This window comes from Chiloscyllium plagiosum, unplaced genomic scaffold, assembly GCF_037043375.1.
Source record: "Chiloscyllium plagiosum isolate Xiang-an unplaced genomic scaffold, Cpla_swu_hap1 HiC_scaffold_10, whole genome shotgun sequence".
NCBI classification, from domain to species: Eukaryota; Metazoa; Chordata; class Chondrichthyes; order Orectolobiformes; family Hemiscylliidae; genus Chiloscyllium; species Chiloscyllium plagiosum.
In genome coordinates, this window is record NW_028270148.1 from 25625780 (window position 1) to 25646327 (window position 20548).

The 20548-nt window shown below is 43.5% G+C and overlaps 1 protein-coding gene across 8 annotated transcripts in view; it reads right to left on the reverse strand.

Moving 5' to 3' along the window:
- Positions 1–20548, reverse strand: part of LOC122552683 (serine/threonine-protein kinase D3) — a 436133-nt gene that overhangs the window by 198782 nt on the left and 216803 nt on the right. The gene's annotated exons all lie outside the window — the stretch shown is intronic.

Genomic DNA, 20548 nt, shown 5'->3' on the forward strand with positions numbered 1-20548 from the left:
ATTCAGAGAGCACCTCTGGGCCACCCGGACGAACCAACCCAACCAACCTGTGGCACAGCATTTCAACTCCCCCTCCCACTCCACCGAGGATATGCAGGTCATTGGACTCATCCACCGCCAAACCACAACAACCCGACGGTCGGAGGAGGAGCGTCTTATCTTCCGACTGGGAACCCTCCAACCGCAGGGGATGAACTTGGACTTCACCAGTTTCTTCATCCCCCCTCCCCCCACCTTGTCTCAGCCGGATCCTTCCAGCCCGGCACCGCCTTCCTGACCTGCAGTCTTCTTCTTGACCTCTCCGCCTCCACCCTACTCCGACCTATCACCCTCACCTTGACCTCTTTCCACCTATCACATTTCCAACTCCCCTCCTCCAAGTCCCTCCTCCCTACCTTTTATCTTCTCCTGCTGAACACTCTCTGCTCATTCTTGAAGAAGGGCCTGTGCCCGAAACGTCGAATCTCCTGTTCCCTGGATGCTGCCTGACCTGCTGTGCTGTTCCAGCAATAAAGTTTCAACTTTGATCTCCAGCATCTGCAGACCTCACTTTCTCCTCCACAGAGATGTTGGCACCTGGTGTCCAAAGTGGGGGCCCTTTAGAGCAAATAGCGAGTTGAAGTCACTAGATACTTGCTCTCCATGTTGAGAATTCTCAGCATCATCTGCTTAGGGCTGGTAATAGAATAATAAGCTGCTAATGACATGATGTGTGCAGTTAATAAGGTTATTAACAAGCAATAACCCTCCTTAATTGGCCAATCATCACTCTCCAATTTTGACATCTGGCACTTTAATTAAAGGATGCAGCGACATTTTAAAAAAATATGCAGCAAGTAGTTCTTGACATCAGGATGCACGTTTCTCACTATAGCCTACGTTATTCAGTCGCTAAAAGATCCATCCATGGTGAATTTTCCATTTTGAAAACATTTTTGTATAAAATGTATCTGCCTGAACAGAAGTATCAAAAAGTTAATTAGATAGAAATGTTGGCTATTGAGCAACAAGGCTCACCATTGCTATTTCTGTGCACGAAAATATAATTTATGAATGACTATAATATTATTTCAAGTTTTCTGGGTGAATTCTGAATTACTCATGGTAATATCATTATCACTTTTCAGATGAGATCCTGAACTAAGATCTTGGTTCAATGTTTACCAGAAAGCAACTAACTGTAACGTGTGATTTTAAAGTGTGAGCCCGAGTGAGGTTTCTCATGTTATATCCCAAAACTTGTCAGATTACCTAAGCACCAGGGCTCTTTGTCACCCTGTTCATCCCATTCTCCTACTTGCAACAGGCGAAAGTATGTGCAATTGCCAGCATTTTGGTGTTAATGCCAGTTTTAAGGACCAGAGGTGCATATGGTCAAGTGCTGCCTACCAGGATATGTCCTTCACTGTGGATGTTGTGGGAAAGTAACAAAATGAAACAAAAAAATCCTAAAAGGACTGTGGATGCTGTAAATCAGAAATAAAAACAGAAGTTGCTGGAAAAGCTCAGCAGGTCTGGCAGCATCTATACAGAGAAATCAGTGTTAATGTTTCAGGTCCATTGACCCTTCCTCAGAAGGATCCTGAGGAATTGTCACCGCATCAGAAACGTTAACTCTGATTTCTCATCACAGATGCTGCCAGACCTGCCGAGCTTCCCAGCAATTTGTTTTTGTTGTTGAAAATGAAACCCTTCTCAGGATACAAAATTGACAACTGACAGTGCATTGCAGATACAAGTGCACATTTGAAAAAGTCTATTTGATCACACCTTAGCATCATCCTAATTCAGAACTCTGTCTGAGGGAGTTCTATTCTTTCTCCAATGCCCAGTGTAGCCTAACATCTTTTCATTGTTCAATGTGGGATCATCACATTCTGGAAAGCCCTCAAACGGTTGAAAACCATTACTTTTATTCAGCAACAGCAAATGTGAACAAAAAAACAAAGAGAAGCTGCATTTGCTTCTGCGAACACAAGCTGGATCATTTTCTTTTGAGCACTAACAAATTCACCAATGAGTGATCACTGCACCCAGCTCATGTCTATTAGAACTGAGTATCAGTTAAGTCCTGCCTGCCTTGTTGCACTAAGAATATACCCCCTCCCAAAGTCCTCAGCTTCCTCCTTGAAAGTCAGCTCATTCTCTCCCAGCTCTTTCGAGTCCATCACATCCACTCTTTGCCGGTTTCAATTGTGCAGAGCACAGCATGCTAGAATTATGCAGCATACTGTCTGGACTTCACTATAAGACCATAAGACATAGGAGTGGAAGTAAGGCCATTCGGCCCATCAAGTCCACTCCGCCATTCAATCATGGCTGATGGGCATTTCAACTCCACTTACCCGCATTCTTCCCGTAGCCCTTAATTCCTTGGGACATCAAGAATTTATCAATCTCTGCCTTGAAGACATTTAGCAGCAGGTCAAGCAGCATCCAAGGAACAGGAGAATCGACGTTTCGGGCATGAGCCCTTCTTCAGGAATGAGGAAAGTGTGTCCAGCAGGCTAAGATAAAAGGTAGGGAGGAGGAACTTGGGGGAGGGGCGTTGGAAATGCGATAGGTGGAAGGAGGTCAAGGTGAGGGTGATAGGCCGGAGTGGGGTGGGGGCGGAGAGGTCAGGAAGAAGATTGCAGGTTAGGAAGGCGGTGCTGAGTTCGAGGGATTTGACTGAGACAAGGTGGGGGGAGGGGAAATGAGGAAACTGGAGAAATCGGAGTTCATCCCTTGTGGTTGGAAGGTTCCGAGGCGGAAGATGAGGCGCTCTTCCTCCAACCGTCTAGGCGGAAGATGAGGTGCTCTTCCTCCAACCAGAGCTTTATAAAGTCTCAGTAGCACAACGGTGCTTTCATATTCTAACCCTCTTGAGATAAATGACAACATTGCATTCACTTTCTTAATCACGGACTCAACCTGCACGTTTACCTTTAGAGAATCCTCGACTAGCACTCCCAGATCCCTTTGTACTTGGGCTTTATGAATTTTCTCACTGTTTAGAAAGTAGTCCATGCTTCTATTCTTTTTTCCAAAATGCAAGACCTCGCACTTACTCACATTGAATTCCATCAGCCATTTCCTGGACCACTCTCCCAAACTGTCTAGATCCTTCTGCAGCCTCCCCACTTCCTCCGTACTACCTGCCTGTCCACCTAACTTCGTATCATCGGCAAACTTCGCTAGAAAGCCCCCAGTCCCTTCATCCAGATCATTAATATATTGCATGAACAGCTGCAGCCCCAACACTGAACCCTGCGGGACACCGCTTGTCGCCGGCTGTCATTCTGAAAAAGAACCTTTTATCCCAACTCTCTGCCTTCTGTCAGACAGCCAATCCTCAATCCATACCAGTAGCTCACCTCGAACACCATGGGCCCTCACCTTGCTCAGCAGCCTCCCGTGTGGCACCTTATCAAAGGCCTTTTGGAAGTCGAGATAGTCCATCTTTTGTCTTGATCCTTTCTTGAACAAGGGGGTGTTGAACAAGATCACAACAGTGATCTTCAAATCATCCGGGACTTTCCCTGACTCCAGTGACTTTTGAAAGATCTCAACCAACGCCTCCGCTATTTCCTCAGCCACCTCCCTCAGACTCTAGGATGTAACCCATCAGGGCCAGGAGATTTATCAATTTTAAGACCTTTTAGTTTTTCTAGCACTTTCTCTTTTGTAATGGCAACATACTCAACTCAGCCCTCTGACTCCCTTTATTTGTTGGGATATTACTCATGTCTTCCACTGTGAAGACTGACGCAAAGTACTTAATAAGTTCTCCTGCCATTTCCTTATCTCCCATCACTAGGCTTCCAGCATCAGTTTGAAGTGGCCCAATATCTAATTTTGCCTGTCGTTTGTTTCTTATGTATTGAAAGAAACTTTTACTATCATTTCTAATATTACCGACTAGCCTACATTCATATTTGATCCTCTCCTTCCTTATTTCTCTCTTTGTTATCCTCTGTTTGTTTTTGTAGCTTTCCCAATCTTCTGATTTCCCAGTGCTCTTGGCCACTTTATAGGATCTCTTTTTCTTTAAAACATTTCCTGACTTCCTTTGTCAGCCATGGCTGTCTAATCCCTTCCCGGATAATCTTTCTTTTCTTGGGGATGAACCTCTGTATAGTGTGGTCAATTATACCCACAAACTCCTGCCATTTTTGCTCAACTGTCTTCCCTGCTAGGCTCTGCTTCCAGTCTATTTTCATCAGTTCCTCTCTCATGCCTTCATAATTACCTTTATTTAACTGTAACACCATTACATCCGATTTTGCCTTCTCTCTTTCAAACTGCAGACTGAACTCTATCATATTATGATCGCTGCTTCCTAAGTGTTCCCTTACTTTAAGATTTTTTTATAAAGTCTGGTTCATTACATCGCACTAGGTCCAGAATAGCCTGCTCCCTTGTGGGCTCAATGACAAGCTGTTCCAAAAAGCCATCCTGTAAGCATTCCATGAATTCCCTTTCTTTGGATCCATTGGCAACATTATTTACCCAGTCCACCTGCATATTGAAGTCTCCCATGATCACCGTGACCTTGTCTTTCTGACATGCCTTCTCTATTTCCCGGTTTATGTTGCGTCCCTGGTCCTGACCACTGTACATAACTCCCATTATGGTTTTTTTGCCTTTGTGGTTCCTCAATTCCACCCACACAGACTCAACATCATCTGACGCTATGTCATTCAGTGCCATAGATTTAATTTTGTTCTTAACTAACAAGGCAACCCCGCACCCTCTGCCCACCTCCCTGTCTTTTCGATAAGTTGAAAATCCTTGGATGTTTGACTGCTATTCCTGACCCCCCTGTAACCACGTCTCTGTGATGCCTACCACATCATAATCATTCACGATAATCTGTGCCATTAGTTCATCTGCTTTGTTACCTGAATGCTCGTAGCATTCGTAAAGTGCCTTAATGCTAACTTTCTTATCATTAGACATATTGGAAGTCATAAGATGTCCTAAGTTATGCTTCCTTTTAGCTGCATTCCCAGTCTCCCTCAAGTTTAAATCCATCTGCACACATGCTATCCTGCTACTTATCTTTCCATTTAACTCCATACTCCCTGTCGCTTTCACTTTCCCTTCCCCCCCCCATTCAGAAGTTTAAAGTCCTACTGACCACCCTATTTATCCTCTTCGCTAGAACACTGGTACCTGATTGGTTCAGGTGGAGACCTTAGCCACGTGTTTACTACATGGCATTCCCCCCACCCCAGACCTGTTCAAGCATCAGAAGCATAACTTTACTGGGCCTTTCGTCTGTTCCACAATGGCCTTGGTTAAAGAATGGGTTTCTTTGTACCTGCACTCAGTTATGGGTTTATGTAATGGTGTCATCAGCCATGCTTGCAGAAAGTAGCCCTGATTATTCTTTGTTCTATCATTACTGGGTAAAGAAAATTTACAGCCCAGGAACAGACGCTTCGGCCTCCAAACCTGAGCCGATCCAAATGTACTGTCTAAACCTGTCAGTCAATTCTCACCTTGAAAGCATGACCTCTTGTTATTAAATCCTTCACCCTGGAAAAAAGCTTGTCTCTATCCAGCCTGTCTATACCCTTCATGATTTTGTAAACCTCAATCAGGTCCCCCCTCAATCTCCTTTTTTCTAATGAAAACAAACCTAACCTACTCAACCTCTCTTCATAGCTAGCACCTTCCATACCAGGCAACATCCTTGTAAAGCTTCTCTCTGCACCCTCTCCAAAGCGTCCACATCCTTTTGTAATATGGCGACGAGAACTGTACACAGTATTCTAAATGCAGCCGAACCAATGTCTTGTACAATTTTAACACGACTTGCCAGCTCTAATACTGAATACTCCGTCCAATGAAGGCAACCATACTATATGCCTTCTTGACCACTCTATCCACCTGTGCAGCAACCTTCAGGGTACAATGGACCTGCACTCCCAGATTTCTCTGCCCATCAACTTTTCCCAAAGCTCTTCCGTTCATTTTATAATTCGCTCTAGAATTAGTCTTGCCTAAATGCATCACCTCACATTTGTCTGGATTGAATTCCATCTGCCACTTTTCCGCCCAACTCTTCAGTCTATCTATATCCTCCTGTATTCTCTGACAGTCCCTTATGCTTTCTGCTACTCCACCAATCTTCGTGTCATCTGCAAACTTGCTGATCATATCAACAGTGCCCTCTTCTTTGTACCTGCACTCAGTTATGGGTTTATGTAATGGTGTCATCAGCCATGGTCACCTTTCTCCCTTTCAAGAAACTCCCTTCAACTACTACTCTCTGTCTTCTGTTGCTCAACCAGTTCTTTATCCACCTAGCTATAACACCCTGCACACCATGTGTCTTCACTTTCTCCATTAGTCTACCATGGGGAACCTTATCAAACACCTTACTAAAGTCCAAGTATATGACACCAACAGTTCTTCCTTCATATATCAACTTGGTCACTTCCTTGAAGAACTCTATTGACTTGGTAAGGCATGATCTCCCCCACACAAAACCATGTTGCCTAACACTGATAAGCCCATTCTTTTCTAAATATAAATAAATCCTATCCCTCAGTACCCTCTCCAGCAACTTTCCCACCACTGATGTCAGGCTCACTGGTCTGTAGTTACCCAGAATATCCCTACTACCTTTCTTGTACAGGGGGAACAACATGAGCAACCCTCCAGTCCTCTGGCACCTCACTTGTACTTAATGATTCTACAAAGATATCTGTCAGGGCCTGTGGTGTAAAATTATGTCCCAATACATGTGTGAATCTAACCGGAATGGAGGTGTTGCTTAGTCCCGTGTGAATCTTATTACACACCTCCCCGTGTGAATCTTCTTATCTGTATGTAACCAGAATGGAATGTGTTTTTTAGCCTTGCTCTGCTGTTCACATGAATGTTTATATCTGGAAAAGAGTACATCAGCTGGAAAAGTCTCCAGTTCGGTGAGTCTGCTCCGGGGTTACGTTTAACCGCCGAGCGTGGGTTGTTGGCAACCGCTCTAAGAGAACTGACGGCTCCCAGTTCCGGTAACATGTAGAGTGAGTATAAGCCAGACCCGGGAGTCTGCTCCGGGGTTACGTTTAACCGCCGAGCGTGGGTTGTTGGCAACCGCTCTACGAGAACTGACGGCTCCCAGTTCCGGTAACATGTAGAGTGAGTATAAGCCAGACCCGTTGTAAGGATGAGACCTGGTTGTGGCGACGCTGCGGGGAATAAAATGCTCATATTCTAGCAGACTCGCCTCTTGATCGTTTGTTCTGTGTCAGACTACTCTCCTACGAACCTGACCTTGAGAATTTTTTAAAACAGGGCCCCAGCTATTTCCTCTCTCGTCTCCCTCAGCAACCTGGGATAGATCCCATCCGGTTCTGGGGATTTGTCCACCTTAATAACCTCTAGCCTACCAAACACATCTTCCCTACTTATGTCAACATGATCCAGACTAATCAAACTTCTATCTCTATCTCAAGATTGATCATGTTCCTCTCTTCAGTGAACACTGATGCAAAGTAATCATTCAGAATCTCACCCATTCTCTCAGGTTCGACACGCAGCCTTCCTTCGTTATCCTTTAGTGGACCAATCTTTTCTCTAGCTACCCACTTGCTTCTTATATAAGAATAAAATGATTTGGGATTCTCCTTAATTCTGCTTGCTAAAGCTATTTCACGACCCCTTTTAGCCCACGTGATTGTTCGTTTAAGACTTGTCCTACTCTTCCGATATTCCTCCAGGGCCCGTTCTGTTCTTAGCTACCTACACCTTATGTACGCTTCCTTTTTCCTCTTGGCTAGTCATACAATTTCTCCTGTCATCCACTGTTCACGAATCTTGCTCTTCCTATCCTTTGCCTTCAATGGGACATGCCTATCCTGCATTATCTTTGAAAGCCTCCCACATATCAAACATGGACTTCCCTTCAAATAGCTGTGTCCAATCCACATTTCTGAGCTCCTGCCTAATTTTGATATAATTGGCCTTGGCCCAGTTTAGTACTCTTCCCTTAGGACCACTCTCATCTTTATCTAAGAGTATTCTAAAACTTACAGAATTGTGGTCACTGTTCCCAAAGAAATCCCGCACCTCAACATCTACCACCTGTCCTGGCTCGTTCCCCAGTACCAGGTCCAATATGGCCCCTTCCCTCGTTGGACTATTGACATACTGCTCTAGAAAACTCTCCTGCACGATTCTTACAAATTCTACCTCATCCATACCTCTGACGCTAAGTGATTGTTGGAAAATTAAAATCTCCCATCATCACTACCCCATTGCCTCTACACCTTTCCATAATCTATTTGTTCTTCTACCTCACGCTCACTGTTGGGAGGCCTGTAATACAGCCCCAACAATGTAACTGCACCCTTATTTCTCAGTTCCACCCATAATGACTCACTACCCAAGACCTCCAGCCGTGATATCATCCCTGACCAGCAATGCAACTCCACCCCACCTTTTACTTCCCTCCCTGTCCTGTCTATATCCTGGAACATTTAGTTGCCCATCATCACGCCCTTCCTTCAACCAAGTCTCTGTGATTGCAATAATGTCATATGCCCAGGCACCAATCCAAGCCCTAAGTTCATCTACCTTACATGCCTTACATTAAAGTAGATGCATTTCAGGCCACCAGTTCTTTTGCGCTCATGTGCTCTCTGCCTACTCTTCCCTTTATTAATGCTATCTTCATGATTCTTACAGTCTCTAGTCTCCAACTCGCTGCCTACTTGTTTTCTCTTCTGGTTTCCAGCCCCCTGCCACATTAGTTTAAAACCTCCCCAACAGCGGTAGCAAAACCTCTCCCAAGGACATTGGTTCCGGTCTGGTTCAGATGTAGACCATCCATTTTGCAATAGTTCCACCATCCCCAGAACCAATCTCAATGTCCAACAAATCTGAACCCCTCCCACCTATACCATCTCTCCATCCACGTGTTCATCCTGCCTATTTTTTCCATTTCTACACTGGCTAGCACATGGCACTGATAGTAATCTCGAGATCACTACCTTTGGAGGTCCTCCTCTTTAACTTCTCTCCGAGCTCCCTGAATTCTTCTTTCAGGACGTCATCTCGCTTTCTACTTATACCGTTGGTGCCTATATGCACCAAGACAACTGGTTGTTCACCCTCCCCTTTCAGAATGCTCTGCAGCCGATCTTCGATGATCCAGTTTAGCATATTCCTTCATTCAGTGGACATGGAGGATTCTGATCAGAAGGGGCCATGGAATGCCTGTATGGAATGCTTATCACAGAAACCTTATTCCGATAAATGCAGTACAAGTCATGTCACATAAATACAATAGGAGATTTTACTGGCTCTAGGATTACTGATACCATGTCCGTTCCATGCCTTTGTGCAACCAATGAAATCTTGGACTGTTTGTGAACAGTGAGTGGCCCACTGACGTCACTTTTAAGGTCGCATGTGATTACTTCTGCTTGACAGATATGACGATCTTCAACCTACACTGACTAATGACATGGCCAAGATTGCTTGCTACCAGGATTTATATTGTACACAACTGGACAGGTGCTTCAATCTGTAATGTGAAAGTTCATGACTAATGCAATTGCTCAGAAAAGAAACACTTAATCCACCCACTCTGGGGGCAGTCGCAGCCATTTTCTACTTCCAGTGCCAATTTGTGATTCATATGAGTGTGGAAGGCAATTTAGGTCATGCTTGGTGCAATTACTCACAAGCTCAGCCTGGTAAGCAAGCAGTCTCCAAAATCTCTGTTTCTTTCTTCTAGTGTACTTGATCATGCCCATCAGTAATGAGTTTACACGATCCTCTATTCACATCTGAATTACTTTATTTTCTAACATTACTGCCCGACCCACGACCCTACAGCTTAGCAATAGCACTGTGTGATGCTAACCCCTGCCATCAAAGTCAGGGTGGTTGTAAGCACTTCTGAACTTCCATCCCTCCAAGACTAACCAGTGTCCTCCAATGTATCATTGACTCTTCTCATGGCCACCCAACTCATACATCGGGTTTCCCTGGTTCACAATTTTTCTCCTCTCTGCATATTGGCTCCAATCCCCACCACTGACTTCTCTAATTTTCCTATAACAGCAATGGCCCAGAGTTTATTAAAGAGGCAGAGAAAGGGTTAATGAGGGTAATGCTGTTGAGATGGTTACGTGGAATTCCAGATGATGTTCAATAATATGCCACGCAATAGACTTGTGAAACAATTAGAGCTTATGGAATGAAAGGGACAGTAGCAAAGTACATGTAGTTACAAAATTTACTGGATGGCAGAAACCAAAATGCAATGACCAATTGAAATTTTTCAGGCTAGAGAAAAGCCTGCAGTGGAGCTTACCAGGGTTTGATATTGGAATTCTTGCTTTTCTTGGTATACAGTAATGATCTAGAATTTGGAGACCAAGGGGCAATTTAAAAGTCTGCAGATGATATGAAACGTTGAAGTACTGTAAACTGTGAGAACAATATACAGCTTTGAAAGGATATAAACAAGTTGGTGGCATGGATGGATAGGTGGCAGATGAAGTTCAATGCAGAGAAGTATGGGATGAGACACTTTGGTAAGGAAAACATGGACACACAATGTAAATTAAGATGTAAAGAGGTTTCAGGAACAGAAAGATCTTGATGCACATGTGCAGAGTTCACAGAAACTGGCAGGACAGATGGAGAGAGCAGTCAATTATCATGGGTTTTACTAATAGAAGTATATAGTATAAGAGCAAGGAGGTGATGTTGACCTTGGATAACTCACTTATTAGGGCTCAGCAGAAATATTGTGTACATTTCTCGGTGCCACATTTTTGGAAAGCTGTGAATGCACTGGACAAACAATACAGAAGAGATTTAGAAGAATCGTTCCAGTATTGAGAAACTTTAGTTATGAAGATAGATCAGAGAGGTTTTGACTGTTGGTCTTGGAAAGAAGTATGCCAAGAGGAAATCTTTGGCAGTTTTAACATCAGGAGAGGGCTACATGGAGTAGTTTGGGAGAATCTGTTCATCCTTGTAAAAGGATCAAGAATGAGATGGCATACATTTAAAGCGAATTGCAAAAGAAGCAAATGTGATGTACACATGGAGTGATTCAGGTCTGAAATGCACTGCCTGGAAATATGGTAGAGACAGGTTCAACTGAGGCATTCAGGCAGACACTAGATGACTATTTAGATAGAAAAAATGTGCAAGGGTATGGGAAAGAGGCAAGACATGGGCACTAAATCATGATGCTCCCTTAAACAGTCAGTATAGGCACAACAGATTGAACGACCCCCTTCTCAGCCACAACACTTCGTGATTCTGACAAATCTCTCCAGTCCTATTTAGCTGACCCTCAGGTCTGAATGTGATCCACATCCCGAGCCGATTTGGACAAACTGCTCCATCTGTTGAGTGGATAGAGTGCAACACCCCAACTGAATAACCGTGAATCCTCAGACCGATTACACCAAACTCGCAAGACTGACTGTGGCCCACTCTGTGGACTGTAGTGACATACACCAGTCACCAAAAGTAGCTGACTTAATGTGTCCAGGCCTCTGGACTTTCATCAGACACTATGCCACAACTACTGACTGAATGTTGTTCTCTTAGTTTCAAGAAGGGTTACTCCCTTTAGATTTTGAGTCATGCTCATTTGATTGAAGCACATGCAGAAGGTTTGCCATGGACTTTACTGGCACAGGGTGTAGATACGAGATTGATGTAGCATTGTACCATACACCAATATGTCCACTCCCGTGAATTGATGACTGCTGTAGCCATGACAGGAAGCCTGGATTTAGTTTCTCGCTAAACAGCAAAGCAAAACAGAAGTACTGAGAGAGACTTTAAGCTCTAAGTGACAGAGAAAAACATGAAAAGGCATGGCAGGGAAGCTGTGAGGATCCAAGGAGACGCAAACTTATTGAGCACTAAGACAGCAAACAACAAGACCCAAGATGCAAGTGGGCGGCACGGTGGCACAGTGATTAGCACTGCTGCCTCACAGCGCCAGAGACCCGGGTTCAATTCCCGCCTCAGGCGACTGACTGTGTGGAGTTTGCACGTTCTCCCCGTGTCTGCGTGGGTTTCCTCCGGGTGCTCCGGTTTCCTCCCACAGTCCAAAGATGTGCAGGTTAGGTGAATTGGCCATGCTAAATTGCCCGTAGTGTTAGTTAAGGGGTAAATGTAGGGGTATGGGTGGGTTACGCTTCGGCAGGTCGGTGTGGACTTGTTGGGCCGAAGGGCCTGTTTCCACACTGTAATGTAATCTAATCTAATGTAATCTAATCTAAAATATGCACTCTATTCCAGTCCACGACTTGTATTACTGTCCCTGCATGTAAAATGGCCTGGTAGCAATATTACAATGATACGTGCCAGTGTGCTCCGAAGTACAGCATTGAAGTATTGAACTATATTACAGTTGTGCCATGAGCATGCAGTGTGGTTGATGTGTGCCCTACGCCAGCGTCCATGGACAGGGGATGCAGCTAACCCTGCCGATGGAGCTTACCCCAAGATGTTGGTGACTGTTGTCCAAGATGGAGTCCTGGAAGAGCAAGCAGCGAGCTGGAGTTGCCAGGTCTGGCTTTCACTGTGACTTTTATGTTAGGAATTATCACCATCTAGTTTCTATCCAAAGGCTCAAAGAATGGGAAACTGTACATCAATGAGGCAAGATTAGATAATAATGACATGTATGGAAATGGCTGTAAACAGATCTCTCGCCACTCTCATTCACATCTTGCTGGAGTGGCAGCAATTTAGTAGTAGCCCACAATAGTCCACAACCCCAGGCTAATTTCTGAAGACATTAGTCTGAATCCCATAATGTCAATTACTGAAATTTAAATTCAATAAAAATCTGGAAGCAAAAAGCTAGTATGATGGAGAACAATTGTCATATAAAAAAAAATCCATCTGGTTCGCTAATATGCTTTTGGGAAGGAAATCTACCATCCTTACCTGGCCTGCATGTGACACCAGACCCTCAGCAATGTGGCTGACTCTGAACTGTCCTTGGACAAATAGGGATGGGCAATAAATACTGGAACCTAGCCAGCAATGGTTACATCCCTTGAGCAGATTTTTCAAAAACCACATCAGAGAATATATGTGTAACAACACATTTGATAAAGTGTACACTTGAACTGCACTGCTCCAGGGATCATCACAAAAGTTAAAGATTTAATAACATTACAGAGTTCCCCAGTTTATGTGCCTGATGGACTGAGGTTAACAGCAAACATTGACAAGCTTTCTGTAACATGAGCTCTACTTATTGCAAATAAATAAAATATTAATCACAGGCAAGCAAAGATATGAATTAGCAACATATAATACCACTAGCTAAAACTCTAACCCCTCTTAAAACACCACACACACATACATACAGATATGCAAACAAACAAATATGGATGACACAAGCAGAGGAAAAGATATCAGGAAAGCAGTTCAACAGCACCAGTCAAAAGAATGCAATGACATCCCTTTGGCTTGTTCCAAGTCCTTCTGATCTTGGAGTTCCTTATTTCCAGATCCTTTCAGTTTCTGGCTGAAGATACAGGGCAGTTGGTCATCCTCCCACCATACCTACCCACCCACCCCCACCCCCCACACCCCCTACCACACATAATGATTATGTTCCTAAATTAGTCAGTCATTCAGTGGGGAAGGATAAATTCTGCCATTAAATCTGGGGAATTTAAATACTGGGAAATAAATTTATGTACAATATGAGTGTTTCAATAGGTAACGTTTTCACAGCTGCACCCTAATAAGCAAAGAGAACCAGTTTGTCTATGAATCATACTGGTCAATTTGAGTAGTGTGCCTCTTCTGGGGAAAAAAAAACATGATTGTCTCAAAGGACTGCCTACGAAGCAGGGAAAGATATTTGAATAGGTGACGACTTTCTTCCACTCCAGATTTATAAATCCTGTGGTGACGAAACGTTTCATTACTAGATTTGCATACCTTGCCACAGATGGGCAAATGATGTAGGCAGAGACAGGAGCAAGGGATATGAGAGTTTTCACATGCTTTTTCTGCTGTTTGAGTTTGGCCTCCACCTGGGCCTACAAACATATGAATTAGGAGCAGAAGTTGGCCATTTGGCAGTTCAATCCTGTTCCACCAATAAGACTATGGCTGATCTATCTGTGTTCCAAATTCCACATTCCCATGTATCCCCAATAGCCTGTGATTACCTTGTCGAGCAAGAATCTATTTGCCTCTACCTTAAAAATATTCACTGACACCACCTCCAGTATCTTCTGAGGTACAGGTCCATAACTAGATAAGCCTTTGACAGAAATTAATTTTCCCTCATCTCTATCCTAAAAATGAAACCACCAATTTTAAAACCAAAAGAACTGTGGTTGCTGTAAATAAGAAACAAAACCAGAAGTTCCAAGAAAAGCTCAGCAGGTCTGGCAGCATCTGTGAAGAAAAATTAGAGTTAACATTTCGGGCCTGGTAACCCTTCCTCAGAACACCAATTTTAAAACATTGTTACCAAGTTCTTGACTCATCCATAAAGTAAACATCCTTCTCACATCCACCTTATCACAATCATTCAGGATCTTATAAACTTCAATCTAGTCAGTACTTGCTTTGTCGAACTCTGGTGAAAACAAGCCCAACCTGTGCAATCTTTCTTCATAACACAACCTGCTAATTTCAGGAGTCAATCCAGTAAACCTCATGTGAACTGTTTTCAATGCATTTATATTGTTTATTAAACAGAGTCTAAACAATAAAGTACATGCGATGTGGTCTCACAACTGCCCTGTATAACTGAGGCATAGAATCCCTACCTTTCTTTGCTCAATTTCTTTGATAATACATGTAGCTGTTTTGATGAAGACAACTAATTTAATTCATTTAAATATGCTTCTAAACAGGATGACACTTCTATGCTTCAAGCTGTCTTGTGTAATTAATACAAATAGGTTTGAGTATCTGAACTTGCTGACCTTTTCTGCCTTCAACCGAGTAAGAAATCCACTTTTGATTCTGTCCGAATAACACATTTCCCTCGCCCCAGGAGAACAAAACTATGTCACATACTAAACTGAATGCTTTTTCCCTAACATGGAATAATATTCACTCATACAGTACAAATGTTTCCAGCCATATACCAGTCAAACTGTTAAATGATATAATCTATGGAAGTATTTTCTTAAAACTATAATTTCTACCCTAGCCAAGCATATGTTCCATGCATATATCAGAACTGATGTTATTCTAAGTACAAATTTATGCAATTTATGTTCCATTTAAGACTTCTGTGAAATTTTGTAACAAATTGGTTCCATGTAAACTGGTCAGTAACAAGGGTCCATATTGTGCCTGTAGCCAATATGTAACAAGTATAATTGTACATGCTATGATTACAATGTTTACATTTTCTGCTGTTATGGGAAGGAGGCTAATTAAACTCCAACACAAATATACAAAAACAATTAGAAAAATACTGTCTTTAGGATCCAGCTGAATCTGTTCTTTTCCTTTTATCTATAGTATTCATTTTCTTTGTGGGAACAAAAATCTAAGAAAATTTAGAAGACAATGCAATTGTTTGTATTGAGTCGGTATTTCACCATCTCTACAAAGCTGCCCTGTCCAACAATAAAAATAATTTGTTAATGCTCTTCTATAGTCAGCAGTGTGCTCCCATACCTCTGTGCCAAAGGTTCAAGTCCCACTGGCCACAGAAGTGTGTCAAAACATGTCCAACCAGGTTGATTAAAATGACTATCACCGAATTGCTCCACTGTCAGGGGGCGCAGCGGTGGATTGTGCAAAACGCAAGTGGTGAATATTCTGTTATCCAAGATTATCACACAAAAAATAAAGCAGCATAGGAGGAACTGCAAAACGACTTACCAACACAATATGAAGAATTCATAGGTTGCAAATATCAGGAAGTTTAAATTGGGCTGGGCTGTTTTCTCTAGAAATTTTACGTGTCTCTCTCCCTCAACCTAGCAAATAATTAGCTATTTTTTGTTGGATCTGAACAGAGCAAAACTTAAAATATTTAAATGAAATTCACGAAATACTTCAAAAAGGATAGACAGGACAGATGTAAGAAAGATGTTTCATTCTGTCTGGGGAACCTAGAATCAGGGAGATGCCATTTGGGACCAAGATGAAGAGAACATTTTTGAAAGCTCAAAGGTTGTGAAGCATTGGAACTTTCCAATGATTGTCGAGGACTGTGGAAGTTCAGTATTTAAGAATGTTTAAAGTCGAGATTGTTTATCAATTGCAGAAAGGATTATCAGTATAACATAAGTCAAATAGTTTCAAGTGTTCAATCAGCCCGCACCAGCAACAACTATATTAGATAGTGCAACAAGCTCACCAAGCTGAATGGCCTACTCTTTTCCAATGAAATGTTTAGGAAAATCTAATAATGCATGGCACAGGACTGACACTGAAGTGCAGAAATGTTGCCAAGGTTGAACAATTAACTACAGTGGTACAGCAGGATGTCAGATATTGCCAGACACGGTGTGTTGCTCCAGCACTTTGTTCTTGTTTTGATGAATGGTTATCTCGTCATAAAGCATCGATAGTCCTGTGTTTAATTCCTGTCCACTGCCAGCTGAAATTCTTGGTGGCTGCAACACATTAATTCCACCACGTTTCCTTAAACCTGAAAGGGAAAAGTTAAAGCAACATTTCTCTTACATGCCAATGGAAATTTGGCAAAAGGGGTTCAAAGCATGGTAAAAAGCTTCAATAATTGCAAAGTATGTACATACAATTAGATGTGAATATGTTAATAGATTTGAATATGATTAAATAATATAGTCAAGTGTACTAACTTGCAATGTAGAGTAGAATGAACACCATTGGTTAGCAGTGTAAATGTGTAATCTTTTTATTGAAAAAAAACTTACCTGTAAAAATAGTATAATACCATCATTTTATATAAAATTGGAGATTTTTGCACCATTTTTGATGAGTGCACCTCCCATACATACATGAATAAATGCTTAGACAAAGAAATCCTAATATCATTTGGTCTTTGAGAGATGATAGGGTAAGGATTTCCCCTTTCAGGATGGGGGCACATACAGTCAAAAGCAAAATACTTGGTGAGTGGTGCTGGAAGAGCACAGCAGTTCAGGCAGCATCCAAGGAGCAGTAAAATTCAACGTTTCAGGCAAAAGCCTTTCATCAGGAATAAAGGCAGACAGGCTGAAGAGTGGAGAGATAAGCTAGAGGAGGGTGGGGGTGGGGAGAAAGTAGAATAGAGTACAATAGGTGAGTGGGGAAGGGGATCAAGGTGATAGGTCAGGGAGGAGGGTGGAGTGGATAGGTGGAAAAGAAGATAGGCAAGTAGGACAAGTCATGGGGACAGTGCTGAGCTGGAAGTTTGGAACTAGGGTGAGATGGGGGAAGGGGAAATGAGGAAACTCTTGAAGTCCACATTGATGCCCTGGGGTTGAAGTGTTCCAAGGCGGAAGATGAGGCGTTCTTCCTCCAGGCGTCTGGTGGGAGGGAGCGGCGGTGGAGGAGGCCCAGGACCTCCATGTCCTCGGCAGAGTGGGAGGGGGAGTTGAAATGTTGGGCCACAGGGCAGTGTGGTTGATTGGTGCGGGTGTCCCAGAGATGTTCCCTAAAGCGCTCTGCAAGCAGGCGCCCAGTCTCCCCAATGTAGAGGAGACCGCATCGGGAGCAACGGATACAAGAAATGATATTGGTGGATGTGCAGGTAAAACTTTGATGGATGTGGAAGGCTCCTTTAGGGCCTTGGATGGAGGTGAGGGAGGAGATGTGGGCGCAGGTTTTGCAATTCCTGCAGTGGCAGGGGAAGGTGCCAGGATGGGAGGGTGGGTTGTAGGGGGCGTGGACCTGACCAGGTAGTCACGGAGGGAAGGTCTTTGCGGAAGGCAGAAAGGAGTGGGGAGGGAAATATATCCCTGGTGGTGGGGTCTTTTTGGAGATGGTGGAAATGTCAGTGGATGATTTGGTTTATGCAAAGGTCGGTAGGGTGGAAGGTGAGCACCAGTGGCGTTCTGTCCTTGTTACAGTTGGAGGGGTGGGGTCTGAGGGCGGAGGTGCGGGATGTGGACGAGATGCATTGGAGGGCATGTTTAGCCACATGGGAAGGGAAATTGTGGTCTTTAAAGAAGGAGGCCATCTGGTGTGTTCTGTGGTGGAACTGGTCCTCCTGGGAGCAGATACGGCGGAGGCGGAGGAATTGGGAATACGGGATGGCATTTTTGCAAGAGGTAGGGTGGGAAGAGGTGTAATCCAAGTAGCTGTGGGAGTCGGTGGATTTGTAAAAATTGTCAGTGTCAAGTCGGTACTCATTAATGGAAATGGAGAGGTCCAGGAAGGGGAGGGAGGTGTCAGAGATGGTCCAGGTAAATTTAAGGTCAGGGTGGAATGCGTTGGTGAAGTTGATGAATTGCTCAACCTCCTCGCGAGAGCACAAGGTGGCGCCAATGCAGTCATCCATGTAGCGGAGGAAGAGGTGGGGAGTGATGCCAGTGTAATTACGGAAGATCGACTGTTCTACATAGCCAACAAAGAGACGGGCATAGCTGGGGCCAAAATATCTGCACATCATTTGTGGGCGGCACGGTGGCACAGTGGTTAGCACTGCTGCCTCACAGCGCCAGAGACCCGAGTTCAATTCCCGCCTCAGGCGACTGACTGTGTGGAGTTTGCACGTTCTCCCCGTGTCTGCGTGGGTTTCCTCCGGGTGCTCCGGTTTCCTCCCACCATCCAAAGATGTGCAGGGTCAGGTGAATTGGCCATACTAAATTGCCTGTAGTGTTAGGTAAGGGGTAAATGTAGGGGTATGGGTGGGTTTCGCTTCGGCGGGTCGGTGTGGACGTGTTGGGCCGAAGGGCCTGTTTCCACACTGTAATCTAATCTAATCTAATCTAATCTAATCTAATCAACTTCCTCAAAACACAATCTGTTCAAGCCTGTTTCCCCACTCCTCAAAGTTCTCATTCACAACAAGGTCCCTTTCCTTAGTGAAAGCTGAAGCAAAAAACCCATTTAGGGCTTCCCCTAGCTGCTCAGACTCCACACACAAGTTCCCTACATTATCCCTGACCGACCCTACCTTCTCCCTGATCATTCACTTGTTCCTCATGTAAGAGTAAAATGCCTTTGAGTTCTCTCTAATCCTTCCTGGCAAACCTTTTTCCATGTCCCCTCCTGGCTCTCCTCAGTCCATTTTTTGAGTTCCTTCCTAGCAAGCCTGTAATCCTCTAAAGCTATGCTAGACCCTTGTTTCCTCCATCTTACATAAACTGCCTTCTTCCTTTTCACTAGAAGCTCCTCTGTTCTCCTCATCCAAGATTCTTTAATCTTACCCCTTCTTGCCTGTCTCAGAGGAACAAATTTATGAATCACTCGCAACAACTGTTCCTTAACAGTCTCCACATGCCTGTTGTGCCCTTTCTGTGGAACAATTGCTCCCAATCTATACTTCCCAACTCCTGTCTGATATCATAATTTCCTTTTTCCCAATTAAATGTTTTCCCATGGTAACTGCTCCTTCCCCTCTCCATGGCTGTGGTAAATGTGAGGCAGTTGTGGTCACTGTCACCAAAGTGTTCGCCCACTGCAAGATCTGACACCTGTCCTGGTTCATGGCTGAGCACCAAATTCGAAATGGCCTCTCCCCTCGTCGGACTGTCAACATACTGAGTAAGGATACCTTCCTGAACACACCTGACAAAAACTGCTCCATCCAAACCATCTGCAGTAAGAAGGTTCTAATCAATATTAGGAAAGTTGAAGTCACCCATAACAACAACCCTGCTACATCTGCAATTTTCCAAAATCTGCCAGCCTATGAGTTATTTGATCTTCCTACTGCTATTTGGAGGTCTTCTACAGACCCCCTATGAGGTTACTGCTCTCTTGCTGTTCCTAACTTCCACCCATACTGACTCAGTCGACAAACCTTCTACGACAACCTTCATTTCTGTAGCTGTGCTGCACTTTTTGATTAGCAATGCTACACCTCCTCCTCTTTTCCCTCCTTCCTATTCTTTTTTGTTCCAAATTTCAGTAGCTACCATGCATGACTTAATGGCTAGTAAACCTTAGTTAAGTTGGGGTTATCATACTTATGCAGGGAAGATGTAAAATGCCACTGTAGTTAGGTGGGTAATATCACTGTCTTTCTCTTTCATTCTATTATCCTCCACCCCTATCTTAAATGCACTTTTAGTTATATCTGATTATTTAGAACACTGGAAAAACTTAGTGCTTTATGTGTTGCTTTTAGCCCCTTTGTTGATTTCATAGTTCTTCCGGACACCCAGTTAAGCAGCATCAATTTTTCAACTTCAGTCTACGTGACTAGGAGTTGGCTAGACTGCACAGCGAGCTAATTTCAGCAATGAAACTAGTCAAACCAAAAGCAGCATATGCCCCAAATATTCAGTCAGAGAGAGGACAATGTACGCTCACGAACAAATAACTACAATTTTGTTGCGACAACAGGTCAGAATCCCACAGTATTATGGACATTTTTAACTCTTAATTCTGAAATGTGTTTTTTTAAGAGAGGATTGCTGGAGAGGCCATAACTGCAGGT